We start from the raw sequence: 24855 nt of genomic DNA, 5'->3' as shown, positions 1-24855 counted from the left end.
CAGTCCATATACTGTACTATTAATTAGGCTTACCATTATGTGACTGTGTTGAGATTGGTTGTGGGTATGCACTTTCATACAGGTGTCTGTTACTCCATGCTGTTACATGCCTGTAGTGCCTGCTATATTTGCAATCACATGTGTATTCCCCCATAGGGAAAATTGGGTTAGTGTTGTGGCAGTCTGCCTGTAGTTTAGGCAGTGCTTGGTGACATGCCTAGCAGCTCAGTGTATTTACTCTAGTGTGATGTTATGTCCATATATTTGTCAGATGTACTGTTGCCTGGCCACCATATGTGTTGTTTATTTCTGACAAAGCAGTGGGATGCTGTAAAGATGTATGTCACTAAATAGTGGGAAGTTTGTGGGCTTGGGACCTCTGCTCCTCCAGTTAATATATGTTAGGACAGACAGGAGGGTATGAATGCATCAAGTGTGTGAGCTTACCTACTCAAGTATTTGTGACATATCCCCATTTTTATGGCTGTAAACATCCTCTTTGTCAGGCTTGGTCCACATTTCTTGCACTAAGGAGTTCTGTATATACCTCTTGACTGACCAGATTTTTCAGACTGTCCACGTTTATTGCTCATATTTCTGCTGTATCCCACAGGATCATTACTGTGATTTGTGTGGTACTTCACTATGATGATTTTATAATGTCTGTCAGTAACTGATGGCGTACATGTCAGTTTCAGAAGAGCCTTCATTCGGAACATGTATGTTGACACAAACCCTGTTACTGTAGCAACATTCTACATTTTTTAACTGCAATACTTACATTACATTCCCTTGCACTAAGAGGTTGAGAGTTATGGTGCTGAGGTATGACTCCACTACATGTTGTGGGCATAAATTATTTATATATGTATATATATATATATATATATATATATATATATATATATATTGTGTGTGTGTGTGTGTGTGTGTGTGTGTGTGTGTGTGTGTGTGTGTGTGTATATATATATATATATATATATGTGTGTGTGTGTGTGTGTGTGTGTGTGTGTGTATATATATATATATATATATATATATATATATATATATATATATATATATATATATATATATATATATATATACACACACACACATATCCTTTTTATGTGTAAACATAAGTGTTGTATGTTCCTTCTCAGATGTATCTCACCATATTTATCTATGTATATATTTAGATATAAAAATATGACTGATTCCACACTATTTTCACTAACAAGTATAAACGAGTGTAATAGTCTTAGCAGTTGTTCACTACTATTCAGTACATGTACTAAATGATATATTTGAAAAAGCAACATACATTGTTACAGCTTAGATGGCTCAAGTGCACAAGGTCCTGTTTCAAGACCTGCATGGGGTCATTATTTTCTTGCTGGGCAGAATAAGGGCTAATGGAGACAGGGTGATTAAGGTGCTCTAAAGCGGCTTTAAGTGGGTTTGCTTTGGTTTACATAAAGGTAAGCGCTGCTAATGTATGGTTAAACAAATATGCACTTGCACCATGTAGGCTTTGCTTACCAGTGCACAAATCTGCTTAGCTTTACATTTAAGCAATGCCTAAACCTGCTAAGCATAGCCCAGCCCTGGTAACCAGTGATCACATTCCAGCCTGATCAAATAGTAGGGTAATGACATCATTAATAAGTGTATTTAATTCCATGTACATAACATGCTTTTATGTGCTGTCATTACAGTCACAAGGGGTGTGTGTTTACTGTATGGGACACCTGAGTATACATGGGTAGTACCACAATCTTTTCTCTTTGTATGTGTTTCATACTTGGGTAGTATCCCATGTTATATGCAGTCACACTTGCATGTATTGTACCATTACGTTACTACTTTTAACAGTGCTTTTCCAAGTAAGAGTTCATAGGTTCATAGGTAAGTACTAGGCTATCTGCCCAAGGGCATTTATAAGCCTAGCCAGAGTGTGTTGGCTTTCACCACCCCCTTAGATTAGTTCCCTGTGCCTCTGACCAGCAGAGCTATTAGTTCCATGTGCCTCTGTCAAGCAAAGCCACTGCAGTGATCCCCGTGGTAAATTTTCTGTTTCCCATCCACCCGTCAAGGTTTCTCTTGAAGAGTGATAGTGAGGGGCTCTGCCTGATGTATATTGGAATCTTGTTCCAAAGCATGGGGAGTCTCTGGGTCAGGAATCTATCCCTCCAATGCATCCTATTTATCGTTGTGATAAGGTTTATATCACTAGAGAGTGTGGCTCTCAGGGATTTGTTTTTTTTTAGGTGGAGCATATCCATCAGTTCTGGGTTTGACATGGCCTTGTATGTTAAGCAGAGATCACCTCTGAGTAAGTGGTATGCAACCGAGTACAGCTGGAGTTTCTTCAGTCGGGCTGCATAGGTCATTTGTTTGAGTCCAGTAATCCTCTTGGTGAGGTAGTTCTGTGGCCTTTCCAGCTATTTCAGGTGTCTTGTAAGGTACATCCCAAATGGGGCGTTGTATTCTATAATGGGTCTAATAAGTGATGAGTAGAGAGGCACAATAACCTCCTTTTTTCTAAATGCGAGCCCTTTTGAGATTAGGTGGGCCACGTAGAAGGATTTTCTAACCACCTCGGCAATATGATTATCAAAGGATAGATTGCTATTTTCTTGGGTCCCCAGATCCCTTATTACTTTTTCTGTATTTAGGGGACTACCACCTATGTGGTAACTCTTGGGTACTTTGTTTTTGCCAAAGGGGATGACTATGCACTTTTTCGCATTCAGCTTGAGGCCATGATTTTGACACCAGGTATCCATCTCAGTGAGACCCTTCTGGAGGGTGTCTGTATCAGCTGGAGAATCAATTATGGCCTCTAGTTTGCAGTTGTCTGTGAACCTGGTTAGCCAAAGTCCTCCAGTGCTTGCCTGTACCTCTGAGAAGTATATATTGAACAGGAGGGGTCCTAGGACTGAGCCCTGGAGGCACCACTTGTAACCTGTTTAGAATTGAACCCAGAGTCTGCAACTCTCACTGTGTGGGTTCTATCCGTGAGCCAATTTGCAACCCATCTTGTGATGTAGGTGTTGATGTTCAGGTTGGTGAGTTTGTCTGTAATACCAGAATGGGGAATGGTGTTGAAAGCCTTTGCAAGGTCTAGGTAGGATGTGTGGACCTCCTTACCCTCATCTAATGCCTTGGTAACTGTCTCAAAGAAGTCCACCAGGTTTAGGAGGCATGATCTCCCCTTAACAAAGTCAAACTGTGTGGAGTCCAAAGACTGGAGGTTCCCAATGTCTCTGTTAATGTTCCATGATGATGCGCTCCATAGCCTTGCAGACCAGGCTAGTCAGGCTTATAGGGTGATGGTTCCTGGGGTCTGTTGTGGCGCCACCTTTGTGGAATGGATAACTGTTGCTGTGTTCCACTCTGTGGGCACATAACCTGTAGAGAGGCAGAGTTTGAACAGTGTGATTAGGTGAGGGGTTAGTTCATTTTCAGGTTCTTGTAAGACACAGCCTGGGACACCGTCTGGTTCCATTGTGGCTGTGTTTTTGGCTTTAGATAGGGCTGTTTTTACCTGTGTGTTGGTGATTGCCTAGGACTTGCATTCTTCTGGTATGGTTATGGGACCTTTAGGGGGTGAGAGGGGTATGAAGTTTGCACTGAACCTGTCTGCCAAAATGTTGGCAATATCAGTCGGTTCAGTGTATTTTGTGCCATTCTGCACCAACTCAGAGCAGATCTGAGAGTTTCCACTTAGGTTCTTGACATAGCTAAAGAATGCTTTCTGGTTATCTTTGGAGTCCTTGACAATTTTTCTTTCGAAGCTAGCCTTGGACGATTTAATGAGGGATTGTTGTTTCTTGCTAATACTGATCAGGGATGTCTTTCCTTCTAGGGATTTTCTCTTATCTGTACTAGTTTCCTCCTTCTATTATAGAGCCTGTTTATGGCAGGGATCCACCAGACTAGTTTCCTTTTCTTGGAGGAGTGATTCTTGGTTTTACTTGGGATAGTATGATCCATGCATTCCTGCAGATGATCATAGAGTGCCTTTGTATAGGTTTCAGCAGCTTGGACAGCATTGTCCATTGGTGTGGGGGCTGTGAACCATTCCACCTCGGTCTTACGCAATGTGAAGTTTGCTTTTGAAATGGTTTTCATGGTGGTTTCCTTGATTGGGGGTGGAGGTGGAATGTGAATATCCAGAGTGATTAGTCTATGGTCTGATCTAACCAGCGAGGGATTGATGTCAGGTGTGGAACACCGGTCGCCCATGTTGGTAATGACCAGGTCCAATATGTTGTTCCCTTTGGTAGGGGTATTGACCAGTTGATCCAGGGCATTCGAGTTTATAAATTCTAGGAAGCGCTGGGCAAGGGAGTTAGTACTTGAGTAGTTCTCCCAGTTAATGTTTGGGTAGTTGAAATCACCCAGTATTAGGGTGGTTGATTGTAGTACTGGAACCATACACTACTGCATGCAAAGCTGGGCTCTGAGTACTGACTATCATGTTCTTGGTTTTTGAGCTGTATGTTTTCATGTATCTCCTATTGGATATTGATCTGATATGTTAATATTAACTGTAGATATGTTTTTTGGACATGTCATTGAGGACTGCTGTCATGTAATAATGACATACCTATCAGTTTCAGACGTTTGTCTTTCAAAACATTCATCCTAATGCATAACCTGTTGGCTATCTACTTTCTGTCTGTCCTCTGTACAGATGTGCTGATGTCAGGTATTCATCTTGGCTGCTTACAGGCAATCTCTGATTGACTGACACTGACATCTGCCCAGCTATGTTATGAATGCCACAGCTAGGAAACCTCACTCTGTATGCACCACATGCCATGGATACCTCAACCAGACTATCACAGTCAACAGAACATGTTTGGGTACAGGTCCCTAATCCAGACACTGGCCATGTTATGCAATATATGTTGCATACATGTCAATTGGAGCATATAACTGGCCCTCTTCAAGAGAAAACCAGATGAGTGGATGTTGAATGTAACTGTCACCGTGGGGATCACTCAAGTGGCATTACTTGATAGATGATCTACTGACAAATGTCAGGTGGCATGATACCAGTGCACTCACATGCCTTACTCTTCTCATCTCTCCATGGACATTAGCCTGGTACACACCTAGGAACACCTGAATCTATGGACCTCAGTCCCTACTATCCCTGTGGGTTGTGCAATAAATGCATATCCCTGTAGTAGCAATAATTAGATAGACAAAGGTTTGTATTGCAGTCCTGGTAAATGTCTGGTTGTGGGTATGTCACATCATTATCATGGGTTTCAGTGAGTACAATATCCAATGTGGGGTGGGGGCGCTGGGTATACTGTCTTTACACAATGGTACCCCCAGTACATGTCCCAAGGTCCACTGTATGAGGACCGCTGTCACCATCAATCATACAGGTAATTGATGACACTCTTCAGCTTAATGATGCATGTGCTGTGTGCAAAAACTCTGTAACAGTATGGACTCACTTACTATGTAGTCAGCACTGCTAAACCCAGGTCTGTCAAATGTGTCTATGACTGTATGTGTTTGTCAATTTGTATATGACAGTATGTTATACTATGTATTGCCCATTAACACCCAGTACATCCCCCCATTACCATACTGTACAAGGCCTGGTGATGTTGTTCACTTTACAGGAAGCTCAGGACACACCTCACCTTACAAGCTCTGTGGTGTGTGCAATTAAGGCCAAACACATTAGTAGCAATAAGTACCTAGGTAGAGGTTCTAATCTCAGTGTTGCCAAGTAAGTGTGTGTGTATGTGAAGGGATCTACTTCAGTTTGCAGAAAATATATTTCCCAGGAGATCACTCCTGGCAAAAGGTAACATTTCAAAGCAATCATCTTGTGAAAATTCATTCCATCAAAACTAGTAGTGGATGCAAAAATGCCCTCTTCCCCACTGTACAGCTGTACATCAATACTGGAGTTGGTATATATAGTTGGGTGTGGTTGTCATGGGCACAGCCACCCATATTGGGGTTATTGTTGTGTGTATCCCCCGCTTAGTGTACTGTTATACTGTACAGTTTATGTTAAAAGATTAAGTAGTTGTTAATCACACCATGTGTGGTTCTACAGCACCCAGCACCCTCTGAAGGGGTGGCCTGTGCACCCCACACCAGCACACCTATGTATACCAACTCCCAGATTGCACTACATTGGGGAAAAGGACATATAACCAGCCAGTACCATTTTTTATTGAATTAAATCTGGCGGACTGATTATTTACTGATGTGATGTTTTGGCAATTTGGTCTTGGTGGAATTACATAGGCCAAAATGAGTTTTCTGCAAAATGAAGTACACAGTCAATGTGTTACCATAGTGCACACCCCTTGTAGGAAAGGGCAGCAAACCAGCTTCCTCCCGACACACAGACACCTAGAACGCAAACAGAATACATTATGGAGACCACAGTCAGTGTTAATAACAGCTGTAATGCATCATGGCTGGACAGCTACACACCCTGACATGTAAGCATTAAACATTCCAGCTGACAATATGTTAAACAGCATTACATTGCTAAACTTTAGTACATTCACCTGTGCATCCGAACCATGTTAGCATGTCCCTGCATCGATGGTATGGATGACAGGGATGTGGCACAGGTATCATCATATGCACAGAGTGTGGTGTGGGTTTGCCAGAGGCCTAGGCTGAGCCATTTGGTTGACATCATGTGTGTGGGTTGGGGGTTCTTTATTAAATGGCCTGTGCAGACATGAAGTGTGTGTATGTATGGATGTGCCCTAGCTGTGTTGGTGATATGTGTGTGAGTGTGTGTGTGTGTGTGTGTGTGTGTGTGTGTGTGTGTGTGTGTGTGTGTGTGTGTGTGTGTGTGTTTGTGTGTGTGTGTATGCACACAGTTCTGCCATGTGACTGCCCTATACAGGGGTATGTTGGACAGTTGCGGACCATACATGGCAGGGTGTACAGTTCACCGTGTCCAGCCACAGGCATGGGAACTGCACCTGCCATGGGTTGCATGAGCACCACCAGGCAGAAGCAAATATATAGTACTCTCCCCTGATGAGGACAACTGTCCGCTGGATCTGCATCCCTGTTGGGACTGGCCAGGACCATGTGCATGTGGCCTGCTGTGTTGTGGTGTGGACAGCACCCCTTGCAGTGCTGGTACTGGTACTACCACTATGGGATTGACCATGAGATGTTGCACGTCCACGTAGACCCCCACCTGTTGGTGTTGCTGACCTATGTCCATGTGGCCGACACCCTACTCCTACCACATGCTCTATCGCAGACACCACACAGTCAAGGATTCCCACCATCTCACCCAACCATTTATCCATGACCTCTGCAAAATAATGGTGGGCATCTGCATGATCACAGATGTAGTTACATACAGCAGGAAGTGTAGCCCTCTGAAGCCTCAGACTATCTCTGGTGTAATGTTCCATACGTGCCTGTACCTCCATGATGGCCCAAAACATGTATTTTGTGACACCTTCTATGGCACTTCTGCCAGGAGCATGATGGGCAGCAGCCCTTCTACAAGCACCCTGGTACATCTGCCTGTGTGGGACCTCACTGGTCATCCAGCTATGGCTAATGTATGCAGACACACTTGCCATAGTCACCACGCTTTCCTGTCCCATGCCACCATCCACCAACTGTCCCTCATCTATGGCCACTAGTGATTGGGTATGTGTGGACATTGTGACTATGTACGGGGATGGGGTGGATAAAAGTGGGATGACAACCAATGGCACAGATTCAGCCCCTGAAAACCCTGCCTATGCCTCACTATGCCTATCATCATTGTCAGAGTCTGTATGGACGCTAACATCAGTTTGCCTGCTGGAGGGACCCTGACCCACCTCGCTACCTGTGAGGGAAGACAAGAAATGGAAATTAAGACCTGTATGTTATGGTTTAGTTCTACACAATCTCTCTCTCACACACACACACACACACACACACACACACACACACACACACACACACACACACACACACACACACATACTTACAGGTGAGGTGGCACAAAGATATTACACAGACCTCTCATTACCCAACAATCGACATGTATGACATATGGCACTCAACAGCATGCACTGCAGCCATTCGTAATCCTTGTTACCAAAATTATACATCTCTGTGATGCATGAGTTGTGTTAGTAGGTGATGCACCTTCCCCCAGAACACACTGCACACATGTACACATTATTGCTGTGTAACTGTACAGCACACTGGCATGTACTGTGCACCATACCTTACAAGTGTATAGACCATTGCTGAATGTGTAGATATCTGGCAGTTATGTTTGCTCTGTTGCTCACAGCCCCTATGTGTTTGTCTGACACATAACTGGGATGATATGTGGACTGATATCAATAATTAATGCCTGACCTTTGATTTTCAGATATCATCAGCAGTGCATGTATGTACAATAAAATCCAATTACACTGACAACCTTCAAAGCTTAATGTGGATATGAGGAGTGTACACACCCTTGTTGACATTCCAGCCTCTTCTATGATTTGCAGTGGGGCCACAATACTTCATTTGTTAACATTACACACACCTGATATGTGATATATGGCATGTGCAATCCAATGCAGTATCAAACAAATGTGTTAGTCGTGGGGATGCTGAATGAGATGCATACAATATGTGGGTTGCATAAGTGTGCACACCCTTAACATGATGGTTTGTTGAAGCACCTGTTAAGTGAATTACAGCAGTCACTATTCCTGGAAGGGGTGTACTAGCATGGTCCATCTTTACTTGGCATTATTTGGTCTGTCTGTCCTACAAAGGTCCACCAACTCAGCCAGATTGCAAGGTCAGCTTATGTGCACAGACCTTGGAGGTCACACAGTGACTTTACTATTACTATAGAGCCTCGGTTATGTCTGGCACAATTCATAACCTTGACTGTGTTCAGATACAGCCATTCTTAGATAGCTTTGGATGTGTCCCCTCCCCATCCTCAGCCTTATTGCAGATGCCTGACAACTATGGGCCACACATGAGTGTTATTTTGCAGTGTTCCAAATTCCAACCACCATGTCTACTGGCCTAGTTCCAGTTAATAAACAGCAACCCTAAAGGTGTACACTGGCACCAGCAAGCTAAAAGTTGGGAATTGTGGCCCTGAGGTGGAGTGAGGTGTTGCGTGTGCACCACACGTATCTTTATTAATACTGTCTGTAGGTTTGAGCCTTGGTCTTATGACACCATTACACATTGCAACACATGCCTTTGGGAGAACTGATGTTATGCTTATGCTACCTGTACAGAGCTCTGGATGATGTTTCATGTGGGACAAATCTTCCATCTGATTACCCTAACCCATAGGCCATTCTTATGCAGAATCCAGGTGATTGTTGACACAGGTACTGCACAGGCAGTACTTACTAGACATTCCTGCAACTCTCTCAGTGTTGCTGCATGTCTCTGGGCAGCTGCCATGACCAGTTTGCAACATGTTTTGTCATCTGCTTTGGATGGGCATCTGTTTATTTTCTACATCACTGTTGTCCCATATTTCATACACCCACAGATGACTGTCTGCACTGTTTGCCATGGTATATGCAATGGTGAGGTAAGGTTACTTTTTCCACTTCTGACTGCTACCTTTCAGATATGGGATCCATTTCATGGTTTATAAGATGTGTGCAAGCCATGGCTGCCTCTGTTGCAGGCCAATGGGCAAATGTCATGGACATACTTCTTGGACAGCAGACCATTACTTGGTGTGACATTGAGGCTCTGTACTTGATGGCAGGTGTGTACTCAAGCAGAGCGAATGCTGTCAGTACATCACAAGTTGCCTCCACAATATGTTATTTGGAGTGTGTACACACATATGCTTCCAGTGTTTTGTAAGGTTTGTATTACCCATATTTGTTATCCTAACATAGAATTACATATTACACATTCATTGCTCATGTTAGGATCATATTACATGTTGTAAAAGGTGTGGAATGTGTTATTGTGGTCTGCTGTATATATCAAGAACAGTTGCCGTTGTAATAGTGGTGTACACACTGTTGTATCCACTGTATAAGAGTAATGTTAAATACATGTCCCTACTGTAGGCCATTTGTCCCACCATTTTGTTTATTTCTGTCCACACATCTTGGACTGACAGGTTGTGAGGTATACTGCAGGAATCTTACATACACTTCAGATATGCCACCATGATGACCACTGTCATGCAGTGCAGTTAACACCAACAAAAATGAACATGTACAGCATCCATTGTGGGTAGGTGTATTAAATGTGTGTATGGCAAATAGCATGGCCTTAACATGGCTGGTGTATTGGCAAACCTGAACAAAACAACTCCATACTCATCGGCTACAGGCTGCTGTCCCAGTTGTATACCAGAGGAACCTAAATAGTTGTGTGAGAGAAGTAATGTCAGTAGCCACACCTGTGGCATTGGTACAGGGTGGAAGCAGCATTTTAGCACATCAACAGTACAAACTCCAATACTAATGATTATGCACATATGCGCATTAGTATACTCCAGCAACAGACTATCTTATCTGACATATACATGTAGATACTTTACAGATAAAAATGGATAAGCAATAGTGTTCTAGTAATGTGCACTGGGGCCTTACCTGCATACTCCTCGTCCATTGTGTGGGTGGCACTCGCCTCCACAATGCTGTCTTCAGCTTGATGGCTTGTCTGGTGGGTGGGTGCCCCAAGGCTGGCGAGGAACTCTTCAGCATGTGTCAGTGGGGGCTGGTTGACCTGACCTCCACCTGTGGCTAGCGGGTCCCTCACAACGGCAGCAGCATGCTGATGGGTATGGCAGGTGAAGTCAGTGCAATGATGCCACACCTGCTCATAATTTCAGCTGTGCAGGCCAACATCATTTACCCTGTGGATGAGCTCGTTCCACAGGGTGGTCCTCTCCTGCAGATCCTGGACTCTGCAGCTGAATAAGATGCTGTGATGTTGCATGACATATTGTTTGATGGTCTCATTCTCTATGTTGGTGAATGCTGGGAGCCATGGATGTTGCATATTACCTGGAAGACATAAACAGGAAAAAAGGTCACATACGGTTGTCCACTTGCACATCAACAGCGGATATTACTTGCAAATAATCCAGACTATACCATAACACTGAAAGCTATCATGGCTTTGGCATCTTGCATTACACTCCTGGCCTTGACCTGTCTAGTTTCCCCCAATGCTGGACACTTAAGGGCATAATCCACCATTCTCCATTCATTTCTGTGTAGAGGGATGACAGTGGCCATCTTCCATGTGGATGGTGTGTGGATGGTGGCAAGTCTGTGTTTAACTGTAGTATGTAATGGAGCTGTGAGCACATGCCTGAGTTCATGTAGGAGGCAGACTGTGATGTTCTCATGCCCCATGGAGACTTGCTTTTGTTACCATCAGTCAGCATTATGTACATGCTCACCATTGATGTGGGCAGGAATGTGGTTGGTGTACCATATCCCCCTGTACAAATGTTGTGGACAGGGTGGCACTGTTCCCACCTAACCTGTCTGATGCAGGTTGCCTGTATCCATGGGATGTGTGTATGAGGTGTGCTTTACCCTCAGTACAGGTTGAATTGTGTTACTGCCTCTAAGACTGACTACATATGTGTTGACATTGTTGCAGTTGGCCTTGGTGGTGTGGATATGTCTCATTTATAGTCATAGTCAGCCTTACAGGAAGTCATCTGTGAAACTACATGCATGCTCAGATAGAGATGGAGTTGCTTCCAAGTTATAGTCTGTACCTATGTGTCCCTGTACAGCCACTATAGCAACTTATTATGTGCTTTGTGTATTGCTGCTGTCCACCAAGGGTGACTACTCTATCGTTGGTGGCGGCTGGTTGGGCAGGTCAGGTACTGCTGATTCCATATAGCTTCAGTAGATATAAAGTGTACACATTACATGTTACAATGCCTGATAGTTGTGCAAGTGAAACATGACCCCAAAAAAGCTCATGTCAACACAATCCCCACCTGTAATGTGACCTATAGTCTGCTCAATTCATTAAAAAACTTAATCTGTCCTGTGAAAACATATGGGAAATAATACTCAGTACAGTAAGCCATTTGAATGTGTGTGCACACCCATAAACTGATATGTTGTGTAAATACCTGCTGAGATTATTACAGCATCCATTTGTCTTGGTTTGTACTCTAGCATCATGTCACACCTTCACTTGGCAAAGGCTGCTCACCTTCCATGAAACAGATTTGTTTCTTTTTCTATAGAATTGCACAGGTTATGGGTCACATTTGAGGCAAGAAACATTTTGAAATGACTTTCTATGGTCTCATTGGCATATAGCACACAAACCTGGCATTCCAACAGGGGTGTGAACACTTTGGATATCCAGTGTATATGGGTGTTGATATAGCTGTTAGTGGTAGGCATGGACAATAAGTCATAACACAGTTGTACACTTCTCTGATTACTACCTGATAATCATGCCTACTGTCGTACCCATATCAGTGTCATGGCAATGCAACAATCAGTGGCTGTACACATTTTATTTTGTTGTATGCAGTAACACTGATATTACACACATGTGCAACATGCACAACCTATTTTCCAGACTGGTTGTGACCCATGTTATTACTTTTGTACTTTTCACCTGAACATACATATGCATACACATGCTCAGGGGATACCTGGTATACATTTGTGTTCTATGTCAGTGTAGCACACTGTATTCACAGTCTTCCAGGACTTCTGGGAAATGGTCCATATCAATGGGTGACGACAGGGAGATCAATGCTGATAATATATTAATATAGCTGACATAACACAAGTATATGAATATGTGACTACAGATATCAGTCACAACTGTGAATATTGTCCGGCAAAACACTGTACAGTTGAATGTTATTAATGCAATATATCACATGCAGTTTAACACACACATCTGCAACAGTACTTTACTATGAACATGTCCTATATAGGTATTTTAGATTTACAATACAAACATGTATAATACTCATATTCACAGGTAACATATGGATATGGGCAACATTCCATTAACTGGCCTAGCAGTGGCACAGTCACAACTCTTTGACAGACACTCTAGCGGTTGCCATATGTGAGCTGTCCTTCCCCAGAGTGAGTCAGGCTCCTCAACTGTGACCTGACCTATCCACCTCTTATAGCATCACATGTGGACACAGCCTAACATTGGGGGGTATATATGGACAAATCTTAAATATGCCTATTACAAACCTATGAAGTTTGTAACATAATACATTTTGCATTGCCATGACTATTCTGAAGGTAGTGGGGTCTGAAACTCAAGTGTTTGTCATTACTTCATGACTTTCATCTTCAGCTATTTGCCAGACTAATATAGATGTTAGTAGGAATAGACCAAACACTCTGATGGGTAAATCTGGACATTCTGTGAAGATCTGCACAGTTGACAGGTATGGCCCACTGCAGACAGAGCCAGATGCTATGTCTATAGCAGTTGTTCAGCAGGACATCATTACAGCAAGTCTTGATGGCACATATAAATCTTTCAAAATCATCTATCCCATTATTACAGACCAAGTACTACATTCAATTACATGCTTACATGTTTCTCATACCTGTTTTATTATTATGCTCTCTTCTGTGTTCCAGTTGATGTCTTCCTTGATTTGTTTGGTTATTTTTTTTTTAGTATCATTTTTGTTTCTTCTCTCTCTCTATCTATCTATCTCTCTATCTCTCTCTCTATCTATCTATCTATCTATCTCTATCTCTCTGTCTCTCTCTCTCTCACTCTCTTTCTCCACTACAGTGATTGAGCTGGTTTGAATAGGTTTCAGCATGGCTTTAGTAGGTGATGCTCATGATCAAGTGATGGCCTCTACGCCATTTAGTGTTCTCCACTTGCTAATTGCATGCAGGCAGCTGTGTAGTTCTTCCAATAGCCAATGTCATAGCAACCCACTACTATAAATAACTACATCATGTGGGCGTTGTCCCATTACCTTGCCTGTATGGAAGACATCCTTCATTTGTGGGGGCAGCAGTGTTACAGACAGCAGGTAGGAATACCATTTACAACAAGACTTGTGGACACAGGCCAACTACATGTTTGTATAAGGTACCAGACCTAGGGACAAAGTGTGAGTATTGCTGTTATATGCTTTGAATACTGCTAGTTTTACAGGGTTTGTGTGTACATGCTAGTTTTACATGGAATGCAGTCGGTCTGCATAGCTCTCAACTGTGGGCCTATCCACATGATGGCCAGAGGTTTGGGTGTTATGTTTTGTCTGTTCTCCACAAAGGTGTTGTCCTTGACAAATCAGTGGCATTCTCTCTGTTGATTGCTATCAGTTCATGGCAAAATCCATTAGTGTTTCTGACATCATATTCCTCAGAAAGGGTATGTTGCAACCGATCCTGTAACACCAGCAACTTGCATAGTTTATAGCAGCGATATTTCAAATATTGCCCTGTGTTTTGGCCTCTGTCCTCCACTTATATACCAGGCTTTGTCCATATGTCATGCAGTAAGAGGTTGATAGGTATAGGCTATCATTATTTAGTGCTGACATTCCTGTTATCATTCCAGTGATGTTGTGGACTCCCATCCCACACATGCTGTGGGGTAGGGGTCATATATATGAGGGCTGCAGCTGGGCAACATGTGTGACCCTGTACAGTCAAGAGCTCAGTGTAAAGAGAATGCTGTTATATGCCCTTGTAAGACATTTTATGGGGGAGGGGTATTAAATGTTTTTAAAATAGGCTGTTAGAACATGTGAGGGATATTACTAATAAGAAACATTAAGGGATATGGCTGTACATTTTCATACATTTCACCATGGGGACAGTAGTGGATTAAAGCTTACTGTTTTGCACATAGTTCTGTTTGTCAGTGTGATAGTACAGTTTGAAGTCAAGCATTGTTATGTAAAGAATCCATTTACATTGTAACAATTGACACTTTTCCCCCTAGGGAGTTAACTACAGAGTGTAATTGGAGGCTGCTGAACTAAATCTGTAATTAATTGCTGATTGATTCTTGTCTTCAGGGCAAGTGTGTTCATTACTGTTGTACTACTTGAAGGCTTTGGCAAAGACAGCAGAGTATCTTATTTTTTGCGGATTATTGTATCATATGTTTTCTTTGATAGTTGCATTAATCAGTTATTTTGTTTTTCAAACATCTAAATGCTATAAGAAATGGCATAAACAACTTAAATAGTACACAAATAAACATTTATATTTATGCAAAAGGTCTGGTGTTATGTCCTTGCATTGAGTGTGAGTATATGTTTTAATGTAATAATTCTCATTTCTAGGAAAGAATCACACTCTGCCCATTTGAGATGGTGGCAACTGTAGGAATAAAGGCTGTTTGATATTCTGCGCACTCTCTATATATATTCTCTTTATATATATCTGTAAGTATTTATATTGTTAGAAAAATATGTATTTGAACATATATAAAGTGTTAGTTAAAAAGCAAATAGTATATAATGCATTTTATTCTATTAATAATATGGCAATAAGAATGATTTTAACATGTAATTGCTTGAAGCTTTGGAGCTACAGTGTATTTGAACTCTGACCCTGGCAGTAGCCAGCTCAGCAAGCTTATGTTTTTCATTAATGATTATCTGCTGGGTCAGGAAATTAAATGTATAAAGCATTGAAAATCTTCTTCTCCTTCCTCTGGGACAATTGGCCTTGTAAATGTTATCGAGATAAGATGCAGCTGTTGGGAGAATGTTGCAAGAAGAACAAAGAGGTGTATTACAAGACTGAACCAACTATTGTATTTGAGCAGGCCTGAAACCTTGAAGGAGTAACATTTACATAAAGACATTATAACTGACCAGGTGCTTTGCAAGGCTGTATTATTCCCAAGGGAAAACTTTTAAAATGTATAACATCAGCTTTTCTTATGAATAGAATATTGTAAACCATAGTGATGTAGGTGCCCTGTGACTGACCACGTCAGAAAGGTGGGCACAAACTAGAAAATAGAGACTATAAGAATTGTGTACTTCCTGTATCATGGCAGACAAAATTCTGTACTTGTATGGTTTTTTGCCTCCTGGTGTACACTAGTAAACTTTTGCATCTGAGCCTCCTGTGTTGTAACTTTGTTTTTATTTGACATATATATTTATATATGTATGTGTGTGTGTGCGTGTGTGTGTGTGTGTGTGTGTGTGTGTGTGTGTGTGTGTGTGTGTGTGTGTGTGTGTGTATTTGAATGTTTAGTGCATCTACATTGTACATTCACTATGGTAGACTGACTGTACTGCATGACATGTTAGAGAAATCATCCTAACATCTTACAACTCCAGATTGCTTACTGGTTAACTGTTGTGAGTATGGTGCACATGGCTCTGTGTTCAAAACTAACAAAGGCTGTTTATTTTGTTGCTGGGCAAACATAGGCAGAGTGATTAAGGCACTTAAAAGCGGCTGTATGCATGTTTACATTGGTTTACACAACCCTAAGCGGAGCTAAACCATGGTTAAATGTATAGGCGCTTAAACTGTGTACACTTTGCTTAGCGACACTTACCAATGCACAAACACCCTTAGCATCTATATTTAAAAAAGTCATACACCAGCTAACCACAGCTGCACACTGCTAACCATTGCCCACTTTTCCTTTTCAGTAGATATTACGTTAATGATAACCTTATTTTCTACAGCTCAGGTGACTTAGTGGTAATTTGCTGTGTCTATGGTGTACATGGTCCTGGATTCAAGACTTGCCAGAGTTGATAATTTTGTTGCTGGGAAGAACAAGGGGTGTAGGATATGTGTGTGTGTGTGTGTGTGTGTGTGTGTGTGTGTGTGTGTGCATGTGTGTGTACATATGTAGACATATGTATACATATCTATAAATATTTACACACACACACACACACACACACACACACACACACACACACACACACACACACACACACACACACACACACACACACACACACACACACTCACACACACACATATATATATATATATATATTATATATATATATATATAATATAATATATATATATATATATATATATAGAGAGAGAGAGACAGCAGCAGCTGTGTATATATATTGAATTTGCGTGTAAATATGGACACTGTAGCAAGATAAGTACATACACCAAGTGGTCTCCCCAAGAAATATTCAAAAGTGCCATGCTGTCACAGCTACTGGTCTCTGATAACAGCAACTCACCTTGGGGATGGACCATAGGTCTTGGACGCAGTGTAACTACCGCCCTTTTATAGCTACTTTATACCTTCTGTTACCTGGAAAACTTGTGGAGGGAATGTTTGTTAATACTACCTGACTGTTTCTACACATTTTCACAAAATCCAAGTTGAAATTATGCGTGCAACTTACTACCACTTCCTGGATTCAATCCCTGGCTGTTTCTGCTAAAGATATAACAAGTGTGTGTTTCATCAGAGGAATCTATTCAGAAGCTGCTGTTTTTTTCCTTGCTTATTTCTTTCTCCTTCTCTCTTTGTTGTACGATCTGACCCTGTAATTACAACATTCTTATAGGTTTTTAGGTTAATAGATAGGTACCAGGCTATTGGCCCTAGGGCATAATTAAGCCTAGCCAAAGTGTTTTGGCTTCCGCTTCCCATGTGATTTAGTTACCTGTCGAGCAGGGCCATAGAAGTGATTCTCTGGGTGAATTTCCTGTTCCCCATCCACTTATCAAGATTCTTTTTGAAGAGCATGAATGAGGAACTCTGCCTCACATATATGGGGACCTTATTCCAGAGCAGGGGGAGTCTCTGGAACCCGAATCTGTCCCTCTAACAAGTCCTGTTTATTGTAGAGGTCAGGTTAAGATCCCAAGAACATGCAGCTCAGGTAGATTGTGTTTTCCTTAGGTGGAGCATTTCCAGCAATTTGGGGTTTGACATAGCCTTGTATATCAGGCAGAGATCACCTCTGAGTAGCCGGTATGCAACCGAATATAGTTGAAGTTTTTTTAGCCTGGTGGAATAGGGCATCTGTTTTAGGTCTGTTATCCTTTTGGTGAGGTATTTTTAAGGCCTCTCCAGTTGTTGCAGGTGTCTAGTAAGGTACATCTCAAATGGGGCATTGTACTCAATAATGGGTCTAATGAGTGATGAGTAGAGGGGGACAATAACTTCCTTTTTTCCAGATGCAAACCCCTTTGTGATAAGGTGGGCCATGTAGAAAGATTTTCTAACCACCTTAGTGATGTGGTTATTGAAGGAGAGGTTACTGTCGACCTGGGTCTCTATGTCTCTTATCACACTCTCTGTGTTAAGTGAGCTACCACCTATGTGGTAATTCGTAGGTACTTGGCATTTAGTTTGAGTCCATGATTTTGGCACCATGTATCTGTTTCAGTGAGACCCTTTTGAAAGATATCTACATTAGTAGGAGTCTCAATTATGGCACCCTGTTTGCAGTCTTCTGTGAACTTTGTTAGCCATAGTCCCCCTGTGTTTGCTTGGACCTCAGAGAAGTAAATAGCAAACAGGAGTGGTCCCAAGACTGAGCCCTGGGGTACTCCAATTGTCACAGGTTTGGAGTAGGACTTAGCGTTTCCTGTTTTCACTGTATGGGTTCTGTCCATGAACCAGTTAGCAACCCATCTTGTAATGTAGGGGTTTATATTTAGGTTAGTGAGTTTGTCTATAATTCCCGCGTGGGGAATGGTATCAAATGCTTTTGCAAGGTCAAGGTATGCCATGTGGACCACCTTTCCCTTGTCAATTGTTTTGGTGACTGTCTCAAAGAAGTCAACCATGTTTAGAAGACATGACCTGCCCTTAACAAAACCAAACTGAGTAGGGTCCAGGGTATGTAGGTTCTCAATGTTGTTGTTTATGAGTTCCATGACAATGCGCTCCATGGCCTTGCAGATGAGGCTCGTCAGGCTGATGGGGCAATAGTTCCCAGGGTCAATGGTGGCACCTCCCTTATGAAGCGGGATGACCATTGCCATGCGCCACTCAGTGGGCACATAGCCTGAGGCGAGGCTGTGATTGAGCATAGCACTTAGATGAGGGATTAGTTTGTTTTGGAGTTCATGTAGCATGCAGACTGGGATGCTGTCTGGTCCCATCGATGCTGTGTTTTTTGCTTTAGAAAGTGCCATTCTCACCTGGGTGTCTGAGATTATGGGGGCAGTGCAATCATCTGGTATAGATATGGGCCCTTTAGGGGGTGAGGGAGGGATAAAGTTATCTGCCAGTATATTGGTGATATCAGCTGGTTCCGTGAATTTTGAACCATTATGTTGTAGCTCAAAGCAAATCTGAGTGTTGACATTTAGGTTCCTGACATAGCTAAAAAATGCTTTGTGGTTGTCTTTGGTGTCCGTTGCGATTTTTCTTTCAAAGCTCACCTTTGAGGATTTAATAAGGGATCTTAGCTTTTTGCTGAGGTTGGTCAGTGAGCTCTTCCCTTCCTGGGTTTTTATTCTTCTTTGTAATAATTTCTTCCTTCTATTATAGAGCTTGTTTATGGCTGGTGTCCACCAGACTGGCTTTCTTTTTTTGGAGGAATGGGTCTTGGTTTTGTTTGGGATAGCACGGTCCATGCACTCGTGCAAGTGCTTGTAGAGTGCTTCTGTGTAGGCTACAGCAGATTCAACCAAGTTGCCATTCTGCATGGGAGTAACGAAATTTGCCACCTCTGTCTTAAGTAGCATAATGTGAGAAGTTTTTCACTGTGGTTTCCTTGGGGGGTGGTATGTGGATATCGAGGGTGATGAGATTATGGTCTGATCTAACCAATGAGGAATTTACTTCAGGTATGGAGCACTTGTCCCCCATGTTGGTGATGACTAGGTCCAGTATATTGTTGCCCCTTGTGGGGGTGTTGATAAGCTGGTCCAGGGCATTTGAGTTAATATATTCCAGGAAGCAGTGAGCAAAGGTATTTGTGCTTGACTAGTTTTCCCAGTTGTTTGGGTAATTGAAGTCACCCAGTATTAGGGTGTTTGGTTCCACTTTCATGTTTTCCAGTACCTCGAGAAACAAGGAGTGTGGGTCTTGGGGCAGGGAAGGTGGTCTGTAGCAAGCTACTATCTGGATTGCAGTTTTGCCCATTGTCAGTTGCACTTAGATGATATCTGAGGCATCGTACTTTGCAACTAGTCTGGAGGAGTGGTTATCCTTGATGAATATGGATACACCACCTCCCTTAGTGTTTCAGTCCAGGTTTTGTGGCTGAAATGTGTCGTATGAGTTGTATCCTGGAATCGCTGGAGTACCCTTTTGAGCCTTGAACCAGGTCTCCGTTATTGCACAAATATCGATGTTCTCCATTTTGAGAAGAGCCTCGAGTTAGTGCATTTTGAGGTTTAAACTCCTGGCATTGAGCAGCATTACCCTCAGTTTTTTGTGACTGATACTTATTATGGTGGTGGGTTTGTCTTTTGAGCCTTGCCTAAAAAAGGCACTATGGAGGTGGCAAGAGCCTTGGCCAGTATCCTGAATCCTAGGGCTAACAGGTGCAAGCCATCTCTGGCGAAGCATCGTGGCTTGTCAACCATGTCATCCCAGGCAGACAAATACTGGATCCCCTTTGAATGACACCAGAAGCCTAGCCAATTGTTGAAATTTATCATTTTTTCCTTGTACTGAGGTATCATTCTTGGTGATGGTAAGATGCTACTCAGTGCTAGGGTCATACCTGCCTTGGTTATATGATCAGAGAGCTCTTCCATGTCTCTTTTCATGTAGTCCAGGGAGGTACGTCTCAGGTCATTCACACCAACGTGGACTATGACAGAGTCATATTTGTACTTGTTATGGAGTGACCTGAGTGCCTGCATGATGTGCTGGATTCTAGCACCTGACAGGTAGCTGACAGTAACCTTCTCGTTGTCCAGCCTGGTGAGTGGGACATCAGTGTGCCTGACTATGGAGGCCCCTATTACAAGTGTGTTAGGTATGGTGTTATGCCTTATGGGCTGTGGTTGTGTGGCACACTGGTTTTGGAGGTTATGTGTCAGTTGCGGTGTGTTTGTGGGTGGAGGTTGCTTGCGTTTCTGCTTTGGAGGTCTCTGTTGTTTCCACAGATTTTTATTTAGAGCCTCCGAGTATGTCTTTGTGTATCTATGTGTGGGATTTGCAACTGCAGGTGTGTTGGTCTATGTGTAGTATTGCAGGTTGTTACCTTCTTCTCTTGACTGTCTATTCCAGTCATGCCTGGAGAAAGCTTTGCCTCAAGTTTGGCTGTATAAGTGCATATCTCACAGATTTTGGTGTCATGTGGTAGGAGGAGAGGGTTGTCTGTGTACATGAGGCAGTTGTGACATTGCCTCAGGATGCCCAGATTCATGGGGTGGACAGGAGAATACACTGGGAACTGGCCTTTGGACATGCCTGAATGGGTTGAGGAACTTTTTCTTGTTAAGCTGGTGGGGGAGAGTAATTTGACTGCTCCCTACAACAAATGTGGGGGAGCGATTACTGTAGTTTATTAGTGCTTCTGTCACTTTTTGAGCAAGTGTGGGTCTGAAAGTACTGATCTGAGTGCTAAAACTGAAAGAACTGGCAAGTAGTAAGGGAAAAACTGAAGAGCAGACTCTGTAGAGCCGGGGATAATTTAACCCTAGCTAACCGCCGCTGCGCTATGTGCAAAAGCAAGCAAATGCGTCTTTTATATCAGAAAGATAAAAGAGAGAGAAATTAGCCCAAAATGGCCAATAAAACTACAATTTCTGGGCTGAAACCACTCCTCCAAGGACATGTAGGCTGTTCAAAGCTCCCCACTCTCACTGGTGAACAGAGTAACTTCCTTCTATCCAAGTAAGGTATGGGCAACACCGAAGCTTAAACACAGTCCAGGTACCAGCAAATATCTGAAAACCAGACTTTTTTAGCTTAGAAAGTGGGAAATAGGAAGATTTTTTTTTTTCAAAAATATAACAGATACAACAGAAAAAACACTTTTAAAGTATAGAAATGGCTATCGCACTTGAGTGTGAAGCCAAATACAATTAAATAGAGCAATATAAGACAAAAACAACTTTTTTAAACTGCAGGCAGTAAACAAGTACAAATGCAGTTGAAAACGAGCTTCTAGAGTATCAGTAAACTCCAGAAACTGAGCGTTTAGGTGGAATTAACAATAAACATCAAGAAAAAAACAGAAAAAAGGTACTTAAACACTACAAAGTCTTTCTATTCTCTCTCTGGTGCTGTATGACTCTGCAGGACACCTGGGCAGGATCTTGCTGAGCTGATACAAGCACAAAAAAACATGCAAATGCGGTTTTTATATCAGAAAGATAAAAGAGATATAAATTATCCCAAAATGACCAATAAAACTACAATTTCTGGACTGAAACCACTCCTCCAAGGACAGGTGGTCTGTTCAAAGTTCCCCACTCTCACTGGTGAACAGAGTAACTTCCTTCTGTCCAAGTAAGGTATGGGCAACACAAAAGCTTAAACACAGTCCAGGTACCAGCAAATATTTGAAAACCGGACTTTTCTAGCTTAGAAAAGCAGGAAATAGGAAGATTTTTTTTCAAAAATATAACAGATACAACAGAAAAAACACTTTTAAAGTATAGAAACGGCTATCGCACTTGAGTGTCAAGCCAAATACAATTAAATATTGCAATATAAGACAAAAATTACTTTTTTAAAGTGCAGGCAGTAAACAAGTACAAATGCAGTTGAAAACCTGCTTCTAGAGTATCAGTAAACACCAGCAACTGAGCTTTGAGGCAGAATTAACAATAAACAGCAAGAAAAACAGGAAAAAAAGGTACTTAAACACTCCAAAGTCTCTCTATTCTCTCCTATACATACCTGTTCACACAGCACAGTGTGGAAAACAGTGGTTAACACAACATTACTATTTAGATATCAAATCTTGGTGTGTGACATTTGTAATATCAGTTAATCTTTTGTGTTATAGAGGCACAAACTTTGTCAGATGAGACTTGATTGTTTAATGCTTTCAGAGCTATAGATGCTATGCATAACCTGTACACATTTCAAATCATACCAGAGTAAACACAACCAGTCCAGGGTTTAGAATTTTATTCACAGGCAGTTACAGTTTTATTAATATATGACATATATGAGACTATTACTGTAATATTGTCTGCTTTATTCAGCAAAAAAATATACCCATTTTTAATAATGCCAAGTGACATTCTACTCCTTTATATTTATTTGGTATGAATAGTACAAGTTAGATTGTTACTCACCAGCCTCGTGATGCAGCCTTTACAATCTGCTGGCATGGGCTTCTTGGTTCGTGACGGGCTCAGCTGGACCGATAATGAAGACAGAGAAACATTTATGCATACCTATCCATTACACACACAGGCTGGACTTTGGTGAACAGTTACTGCTATGAATACTTTCACACTGCTGGGACATCACCCCTCTGCCTTGCTTCTTGGACCCACTGTTCCAAGAGCTCCCTTTTCCTCCGCTTCAAGTCAACATATTGGCACCGGACCTACTCACCAGTCTGATGGATACCAGTGGCTCTGGTGAGATCATGGACGAGACTTTCCTAGGCTTCTGGTTTGCATTGGGAGCCCTGGTACTGGTCCTGGAGCAGTCTCACATCATGTTTTTTTACAAGGAGTCCTACCATGACCTTGGACTCCTGTATGCCCCAGTGCTGCACCCGAAAGCACATGCCCTCTTCAACACCTGCCATACTGACTACAGTGAGGAGCTACAGCCAGTTATGAGCTGTATTCCTGCCTGCGAGGTTTAAATACAGCTGATTTCCCACCCTTTGCCGTGCTTGGACGGTTTTGAATATGCTGAGCTAAGCTAAGCTATGGGCAAACCTGCTTAGCTAAGGTTAGCAGTGCTTAAAGGGGTAGGTTCAGCGCTGCTTACCAATGGGAAAATCCACTTAGCTGGGCTACTCATTGCTTAGCATTCATACTTACATAATGCTTGCACCCGGTCAATACAGCTGTGCAATGTTTAGCATTGCTTATGTTTTATTTTATGGACTACTACCTGCATGGGATTGATTCATCATTCCTGACATATTATACATTTGTTTACCTTCCCTGACATCCCCCAATGTGCTTTCATTACATTTATTTTTGTGTGACTATACTATATGGGACACTTGTGTTTATATGGGGGTTTCACAACTTTATTACACTGACACCTCACATCTGGGCCTAATACACTATTCTGGTTGAGAACTATAAGTTACTTCCTACATAAATATAGAAATAAATTAAAATTGTAATTATTTCACATACAAAATGGAAACTGTTTTGGTGAGGCTTGAATCGTGAATGACTACATGCAAGGTGTACATTCTAACCACTACACTATTACCCTACAGCTTATGTTGGATGTTTATTGCTATTTAACTTATCATGCCATTTCAGTTGGGCTAAGCATAGCTAAGCAATGGGCACACCCACGCAGCTAAGCTTAAACTTTATTGCAAGTGTGAAAAAAAAAAGATTTATTTGTTGGGAGCTGTGCTTTGCAAACGTTAATGACATATAACTTTTCACAGTATGTCCGAATATTTGCATTATATTCTAGGTACACTTTTCAGAAACTTGTGGCTCTCTAGCACATCATTAAAGATTGAAGTTTGACAGTAATGACAGACATTTGCGTTTTATACTGCATACCTTTCATAAATTTCATGCTAATGCTTTCTTCTTCTTTCGGCTTTTTCCCGGTTAGGGGTTGCCACAGCAGAACTCCGGTCCGCTAATGACTGGCAGTTGATTTTTACGTGCCGAGCTGCCAGCCCTGATGCAAAACCTTCAACGAAGGTACGCCCATTCACGCATGTCTCACGCAGAAGACGCTCTAGCTGAGAATTGAACTGGACAGCATCTTACTGTGAGGTGACAACACTACCGCAGCACCACCACCACGGATCCA

Source organism: Protopterus annectens, chromosome 3.part1 (genome assembly GCF_019279795.1).
Source record: "Protopterus annectens isolate FY-2018-M chromosome 3.part1, PAN1.0, whole genome shotgun sequence".
In the NCBI taxonomy this organism is placed as follows: Eukaryota; Metazoa; Chordata; order Ceratodontiformes; family Protopteridae; genus Protopterus; species Protopterus annectens.
Note: the sequence above shows the minus strand (reverse complement) of the source record.